Below are 9,309 nucleotides of genomic sequence, written 5' to 3' on the forward strand. Positions count from 1 at the left end.
CCAGATAAAATAAACCTTATTTAATCTTTGTATTAAATAGGGGAACTTGTCGGTCATATATAAAAGGTTCGCAGACTAAATGGATGTCACAAATCTCTTAGTTTGCTGGATTGGGTCTATCGCCGAGGTCTATATTTATCTTTTGGGAGGGTGTAGTATTCGCGGTATCAGGCACGATTATGCAAACTATTGGACGAATGAGATCCATTTGGTCTCATTTTTCAAAAACTAAAACACACTACTTTCAAAACCCAAACTATATATCTTTTATATTTAAATTAAATCTCAAAAATTATTTTCATATATCATATTTTTCAAATAAATCTAATCAATCGAAAAAGTTGACCGACAACATCAAGGTAGGGTTTTCACTAATTAGCTCTTCCAATAAAATTTTCAACTAAAGGACTTTTTTAGAAGCTCTAATGATTGTCATGTACTAAGCTTCAGCTCTAGACAATGTCATTGTAGTTTATAAAGTAGTCTTCTAATTAATTAACAACAGCCAACAGTAAATACATATCATATAAGTGATCTCCTTCTATGAAGATTTTCAATAATGTCTGAATCAAAATAACTGATTATTTTATTTGTGATTACCCAAAGCTGCAAACAATATCTTTGTTTCCACACAAATACTTGAAAATTCAATGCACCACTTTCTAATGCTCTTTACATGGATTACTCCTATACTTGTTGATTGTACTTAATATAAATGATAAATCTAGACGGGAACATGTTATAATATACATAAGAGATCCTATTGTGCTAAAATATGAAATTAAAAAATTATACTCAATCATATGATATAGTTGGGGATATAAAACTGATAAAAGTTTGAGATTTAACTTTCTATTTTTATAAATTTCCATGCCGAGAACTTTTTTTTCCAGCTTTAAAATCTTTCATCTCAAACTCAATACTCAATTGAGTGTTTAACTTGTTGATTTCTCCTTTATTCTTAGTAGTTATCAATCTATCAATAAAGTATAAAAAAAAAGTAAACAACGTATAAGGTAACCATCACCATTCCTGTTGAAGTAGACCTAAATATCATACCTATTCTTAAACTCATCGGTGATAAAAAATGAGTCATACTTATCGTAACATTGCCAAGAAGATTATTTTAAACCATAAATAGTCTTCTTAAACAAGCAAACATAATCTTTTTTCTTGTAACCATGAAATTCCTCGGGTTCTTGCAGAAAAATATACTTCTCAAGCTCTCCATACAAAAATGTAACTTTTGCACAATTGTTCAAGCTCAAGTTTATGATTAGCTACAATACTAAGTAAAGCTTGAATTGAGGTGTTCTTAAACAGTAAAGAGAATACATTGGTAAAGTTTACACCAGAAATTTGAATGAATCACATCCCAACTAATCTAGAAATGTATTTGGTATCTTTAACTCATGGCGTACATTTTGTCATCTTAATCATACATTTGCAATTAAAAATTTTCTTCCTTTGAAACAATTTCACTAAAGCCCAAGTACTATATTTGCGTAGAGATTCTAATACAACCCAAGATGATTTTTCACAGAAATTAGGGTAAACAAATATTTTATTTCATCAAAACAAAACAGCACAACCCGAAAACATAAAGATGAGCACCTACAATTTGAGATGTAGGAGATCTGTCCAACGCTATAATTTGAGAGGTAGACGATCTCTCCCAAATCCTAAACCTAAGACTCAAGACCATAATCTCATGCATCCCTATAACCCTAAACATATTAGCCCTACTTATACCCCACAATAATAAATATAAAATTATGAAAGTAGCCTTAAGCACCAATATAACAATTTCCAAATCCTCATGCATAGCAATTATCCATTTACAAGAATCAGGTGCATTAACTGTGTTTTATAACTAGAAGGTTCTTTACTACACTCGATACATTTAGTCATATTTAGAGTAAGAAACCAAATCAATCTTAGCATATCTTTGTGGGAGTTTAATTTCTCTCCTTATTCCATTACAGCAAAAACAACAATAAGACTTTATCCTACTAAGTGGGGTCTACTGAGTGTCATATTTTCATTTAATTCTAATAAATTAATATCATTTTTACACAACATGCCCAAGTATTTTTAGGTCCGCCTCTAACTTTCTTAATATAAGTTGAATCTAAAACATCTACTCCCCTAACAACATCATCAATTGGTCGATGTTTAATGTGCCATAACCATCTAAAAAGACTCTCTCTAATCTTGTCTATCACTAGAGCAACACCAATCCTTTCATAGATATATTCGCTTCCCATTTTATTTCTAAGTGTAAAGCCAATAATACACCTAAAAATTCTCATCTTAATAAACTTAACTTAGTCTTGTAATTCCCTTTTATAGGCCAACATTTTGCGTCATAAAGCATTGCAAGTTTCACCACTATCTTATAACATTTTACTTTAAAGCCTTGTTTGACAAAGATTTGCCATTTAGAAATGTCTGTCTAAAAACAATATTTTAAGAGATGTTGTTATAAAGCTACGGTGCTCAAGTTAAATTGTGCATTTGAATACAAATTTTTTATCCAACTTTTTAACGTTATTATTTATGACGTTACTATTATAACCCATCACCTCTAAAAATTTGCGAGCTTGCTCCGTCCTTCTCAAGAGGCTACCAGATATTTTTATTGTTGATCTCATAAATTAAGTTGGATCGGAAGAACTCGACATCATGAGCAGTGGTGGTTGTGGTCGGCGACTTCTTTGCCGAACGGTTGGTCATTCCTCAAAGCTAGCGGGAAGAGTAGCGGAAGCCATATTTGAGCTTGGTGATTCTTCTGAAAGAGAGGGAGAAGGAGTGGATTTCAAGGTTCGTTGGCGGCTCCATGGATGCTAACAGAACGTGGTTTCAACTCTTCTAGCCACAAGCTATATAAAGGGAATTGCAACAACCATTTTTTTTAAAAAAAAAGGCCTTACTTTCCCAATTGAGGACAGAATACCTGAAGCTACTATGATATCTCGAGCAAATGACACAAGAAGTTGTTGGCAGAAGGCACCAAAGCTTGGCAAATCCATTTACATGGGTTCCGCTGGAGCACTTACTGCACATCGTTCCTAAATATAACTTTTTTAATAAAAAATTATTTCTAAACAGTGGGAAACAGAGGAACACTCCTCAAAACGACGGAACGAAGCTCGTCGATCGCGATCTGAAATGGAGATAAATGTCATTTGCACTAAAACGCTTTTAGAGACATTGAACCACCAAACGAGCGGTGGGCGTTCGCTTGACATTTTATGAAACGGAATGTAGTATCGGTATCTCAAACAAAACCTAAGTTTAAGCAATACTTTTCTATCACACAATAAAGCTGAAACATTCTCCCACTTCAATCATCACATTTGAATTCTACTAATAACATCTCCATCTATATCACCATCACTTTGAACAATAGACCCAAGATATCTAAAGCATACACTCATTTTAATGATTTGATCACTCATTTTTACAACTCAACCATTAAATCTACTGCTACTACTAAAATTATATTCCATGTATTCAGCTTTAGATCTAATCAAAAGAAAGCCTTTAGACTCTAAATTTAATCTCCATAATTTATGCTTTTCCTGAACTCTTTCTAAAGTCGTATCCACAAGAAAGATAACATCAACGAAAAGCATGTACCAAGGTACATCCTCCTGTAAATGTTCAGTAAAAGTATCCATAACTAAAGCAAAAAGATATGAGTCAAAAGTTGATCCTTGATGTAATCCAACTTAAATAGAAAAATACTTGGTCAATCCTTCTTCTGTTCGAACACGAGTAAGAGCTCTAGTATATATATATTTTTAATGACTTGAATAGAAGTCATATCAACACCTTTCTTTTCTAGAATTCTTCAAAAAACTTCTTTTGGAATCTTATCATTAATTTTTTATTAAATCAACAAAAATCATGTGTAGATCCTCAATCTCTCTATGCTTGTCCATCAAACCTCTTAACAAATGCATAGCTTCCCTTGTAGAATTGTCCGTCATAACTCTAAATTGATTTTGAGAAATATTTGTACACATCTTAACTTATGCTAATTAGTCTCTCGCTAAATTTTAATATTAAAAAGTTTAGTAAGCCAAGAAATCCTCAAATCTCCTACATATTTTCGCACTTCTATTAGGATGTCATCAGGTCCTACTGATTTCCACCCTCCATTTTCTTTGAAGTCTCATCTTCTTTTTTTACTGATGGGACAATAATATATATATATATAATTCAAAATCTTCATTGAAAAGCTTATCAAAAGATTTCACCCACTTATGTTGATATCCCCATATAAGAAAATCACTTTTTAGTTTGCATTTTTAATACATTTTACTTGAATTAAATCTTTATTTTTCTTATCTCTTTATTTGACTATATATATATATATATATATATACTCTTTTAATAATATTTAATAAATTATAAATATCACTAAAATATATTTAAGTTATATAACAACTGAGTTATGGGTGCTCCAACATAATCATATTGATCAATAAAAAGCTTTCTTTGATCTTTTTACATACTCTTCAAAAAATGCACCATAATAACTATTAGTTTGATAATAACTTGTCATGATCTAAAAATTAGTGTCATGCCCACCCTTACACTCAAAGTGCGAGCATACATGTGCTTTGATATCTAAATCATGGGAAATTTTTATCAAACTTTTGTTATCTTAAAACACTTATCACACAGTTTTCGTGTAGATACCTATTTGAAGATGTCATAAGTTCTAAGCATAAAGTATTCGTAAAATTGAGAAGCATCTAAGATCATAATTAAAATGGTGTACAAAATATACAGTGCACAAACAAAAGCAGGGTCTAGAATATGTAACAATGTAATTTGTGTACCTTATTAGATCCATCCAAATTTAATTTACTCAGTTTGAGCATCCTGAATGGCGGATTCAAAATGTGGTCCAAGAAAAATTGGTCATATTAACAAGGTCTTGATGAATATTAACATATTTTACTTATGTTGGTCATATAAGAGACCACCCAATCAACCCATGAAAGTGTCATTTAGATCTTATCATCAGTCACATAGAAGGTAAATTATCAAAAAGTGATTGGCATGATTAGGCACCAGTTAGACCACCAAAAACATTTCATTATTACAATAGAATTCATTCCTTAGATTCTAGAAGATCAAGCTTTTTGTTTTGGTCCAACATTACTCAACATTGCCTATTCTAGCCACTCATGAGATACCATAAGGTCATGCCATGTATGGAGCAACAATCATGCCCAAAGATTCCCTGGAGCATCGCAACAATTTTATCACAGGCCTTCATTAATCTTAAGAATCATAACCGCCCACTACTTAGGAATTGTCTAGTGCTCAACCCAAAACACCTAATCAACCACTGCACTAGTCACCACCAAAGCTAGTTTTCAGGGCTTTCAGGTTGGTATCTACCTCAGAACCATACCAATCTGGCTTAATGCCTATAAATACTCCATCCTTGGGCCTTTACGTAGGGTGAGACAAAAAGAGGAATTCAAGTTCTAAAACTCCACTTAGTTGTAACCTAAAAAAGAGAGATAGGCTGGAATTAAATGATTGTCTCCTTTCATTGATCGGTAGGATCTTCTCTGCCCCATCCTACAACGAATATAATACAATTGCCGAACCACTTATATATTGTGTTGTCTTCTCTTCCTTTTTCCTTTCCCCTCCTCCCTATTCCTATAACGGTTAACTTTCCTCTCCATCAAGATGTAAATCAGCCCAAACACTCTTACCTGATGAATTTATGGAAATTTAGATTCTCTCATTTCCATTGATCTTCTGTAGCACTTCCTGTAATTCACAAGAGGGGTTGTTATAGAGCCTTATCCTAGCATTCGCAAACAGGTTGTCTTGAACAGCTTGGTTTTGGGTACATAGGGCCAATGAAAGATTATTTCTAAGTGAGTTTATGAAGGTATGTGAAGATTGGCCAATGAAGAGAGCTATTCTAAATATTATATTGAATGACAGTCAGTTTCATGTCCCTGAGTTCTAAAAATATCAGAAGTGTTGCAAATTTAATTTTAATGCCCGAGATAGATTTTTTTTGGAGTTGATTACAAGCTATATATTGCAATCTCATCATACTATCACTACATTTGTCATAGGTGGATTTCCATCTGTTTTCACGGGCCCCCTCCCCAAGGAAAAAAGAAAGAAAGATTTTGCTTTAGATTGATCATAATAAAAATAAAGACAAATACAAAGTGCACCTAATTATTTTTAAAGGGAATCGAACAGTTTATCAAGAGGCACAAAAAGTGCAAAGACCAAAAAAATAAATAAATAAATAAAAGGAGATGTATGATTCATCCACTAAATCATCTGATACTTGAATTTCATTTTTGTCACCTTTCTTTAGGTAAGATTTAAACAAATTTAGGTGGTGTTTGGTTGTGCTCTGAATTTACGATAAATAGGATTTATCAAATTTGATCGTCAATGCGACGGAGTTGAACTCACGAGCTACGACAGAAATAAATTCTTAAATCCGGCTCACAATCAGATTTACTAAATCCAGATTTACGTCCTAAAAGAGATAGAATGCTGAAAATTTTCGATTTGGCGAAGATTTGATTTTAATTTTCATTTTTTTAAGTTTGGTTGGATTTACGCTAAATCATTGACTTATGCTTCCTAACAGGACCTTAATGTGATTCAAAAGGCAGAGTAATGCCGTGTGCGGTGTGACACCACCGGTGTCCTCGCATTCATTTATTTCTTTTGTCTATCTCGTCCTCAAGCATCCATCAACCTCTGCATATGCAGATCTCTTGCAACCAGCTCACAATCTCCCTCGCACTAAGTCCTTGAAGCTCATAGCAACGCTTGATCTGCGCAACCAGGATAACTCATGCACCCCCATCATCATAATCATGATTTCTAGCAGCTTCGCCAATCACGCGTTCCCATCTCATCTATCCCCGTCGCGTCCTCCTTGTACATTAACCAATTAAATCTTTAACTCCACAACCTAATTGTCAAAACACGCTATAATTCAATCAAATATTGCAGTTGTCATGCCAAATAAACAACAAGATTTAACCTCTTAAGATTTATCAAATTCAGATTATAAAATCTAATAAATCCCACTTGAATCAATTTCTAACCGTATCAAAACAGCCCCAAAAAGTTAATCAGACCATCTGTTCCTATAAAAACAAATCAACTGTTTTCCCCGGTTGAAACGCCTGAATTGTTGAAAATCGCTAACCTAATACAGATAAATAATCGCAAAGATAAAATCAATACAACGCTCAAATGTCAAACAAGTACTGAATCATTACGCCTTCACAAAAATAAAAAAAATAAAAAAAAGTTTCATACAAGAAATTTAAGATGGAAAAGATGAGAAAAAAGGATCATTACCCCATCTAAGCATGGCTCACAGAACCGAACACCTTCGTGATTACGAACATTCTCCGATTCCTTTCCCCTTCTTTCTGCTTGCACAGACGTATAAGATTAATCGTTTGGTAAAGAGAGAAAGGAAGGCGCGTTTCGTGGAGAGGGAAAAAGTGCGTTTCGTGCCTATTCTTTAACCCACGCAAGAGGAAATATATGCAATTCTTTAACCACGTTCGAATGACCGTCCAACCAACTTCATTCTAAAATTCTAATTTTAATTATTTATATATTTTTCAGAGACGAGTGATCATCCAATAAAAAGCGATGATATCTAGGGCTGTTAACACCGCTCCTCGTTCGCGAAGAAGCTCGTGTTCAGCTATCATAAATAATACGAACAAAAATTTGTTAGTTCATATTCGGCTCATTTTTGCTCGAATTACTTATCAATTATATTTATATATATATATATATTAATAAGTAATATTTTTTAAAAATTTAATTGACTACAATGCTACCAAGATTTATAATCAATTAAAAGAATTAATTAAGAAAATATAATAAAAATTAATAAATTAGATTCAAATGATGCTTTAATAGAAAGAGTAATTTTTAATCTTGCTCCAATTCTTAACATCTTCTGGCTACGTGCTTAGGGTTGTCAAAACAACTCTTTGTTCGTGAATAGCTCGTGTTCGGCTCGTTAAGCAAACGAACTGAACACGAACACACTTTTTGAACTTGGAATATAAACGAGCAAAACACGAGCTGAGCTTGGGCTCGCTCGTGTCCGGCTCGTCTACACCCCTAATGATATCATCCAAATTTAATTTATTAAAAATAAATTAAAAGATTGAAAAAAAAATAAAAAGGAAAGATAGAAAATGAAAATAGAATGGGCCCCTCTCTAGAATCCGTCTTTGTGCACCGGAGTTGCTCACAAGTTTAGGGTGGAGCAAAATTAAGGAGATGGAAGCGTCCAAAGGGCGAGCCAAGCAAGGGTTGCGTGGTAATAACTATTGTCAAAATGTGGAATGCTTTATTGATAAAATGTCAAAAGGAACAATCACACTCTTTTACCACTACTACTACCCCTGTGAAAAACAAGGCACGTTGAACTTGTCGAACAAGGGAAAGGCAAGTGTCTTTTTATCTACAATGCACGAACGTGTTAAACAAACCAAGCAAAATATATATTTAAAAATTTCTAAATTATTTTAGAAAACATATGAGCTTGTATTTTAGTTTGGGGAAGATGAATCCAAAGGGGTCAAAAGTGTCTTCAGATCATGAACCACTTGAAATGGGTTGTACTGAATGTTCGCGTCCAAAGATAATTATAAATTGGCCCAAGTTGCACATTAGTCATTAGGAAAGCTTTCAGGATTGTAACTTATGGAAGCCATTATGATCTCTCCAAGCTATGCAACTGTACAATTTTTTTTGAATTGTGCTTAAGCAGTTGTTAAAAGAACAATCTGTGAAAAAAACTCACCATCATTTTCTTTATAGCCCATAACTTGGATACAAAGCTTTCTAACATTTTTGCGACTCCATACGCCCTCAGCATATAAGTCTTCAACGGCATTTTGTTATCCAAATGAACATATTTATACCTAAATTAGCACATTTCATAAACATTTTTAAGAGGTCTTAAAATTAAATGCATCCTAAAATTATTCTAAGTGATATAATTGTTAGATTTTTTATCTATCAACTCTTTAGGTTTTATATTGTGGAGGGCTCGACAAGTGACTCTAGATGTCAATATTGATCCGCCATCATCAATCATTAATAGATTTGGATTGTGGCTATTAGAAGGTTGCATGATAAATCCCATCCAAATCGATCACATTGAACCACTCAAAGATTTATTTATTAGTATTTAACCTCCAAACTTTAATTTCATAATGAGAATACTTATTGATTTAACCTCCCAACAGTCTT

General features: G+C 33.2%; 1 protein-coding gene across 2 annotated transcripts in view; it reads right to left on the reverse strand.

Annotated features, from left to right (window-relative positions):
* Window positions 1–7,599, reverse strand: part of LOC110026003 (ras-related protein RABA5a-like) — a 21,537-nt gene extending 13,938 nt beyond the window's left edge. Inside the window, exon 1 of one of the 2 annotated variants that reach the window (XM_020726738.1) lies at window positions 7,384–7,599. The gene's annotated coding sequence lies outside the window, so the exon portion shown is untranslated. The remainder of the gene's footprint in view (window positions 1–7,383) is intronic. The other variant, XM_020726737.1, reaches the window with a different exon arrangement.
* Between the last annotated feature and the right edge of the window lie 1,710 nt (window positions 7,600–9,309).

Source organism: Phalaenopsis equestris, unplaced genomic scaffold, assembly GCF_001263595.1.
Source record: "Phalaenopsis equestris unplaced genomic scaffold, ASM126359v1 Scaffold000347, whole genome shotgun sequence".
Taxonomy (NCBI): domain Eukaryota; kingdom Viridiplantae; phylum Streptophyta; class Magnoliopsida; order Asparagales; family Orchidaceae; genus Phalaenopsis; species Phalaenopsis equestris.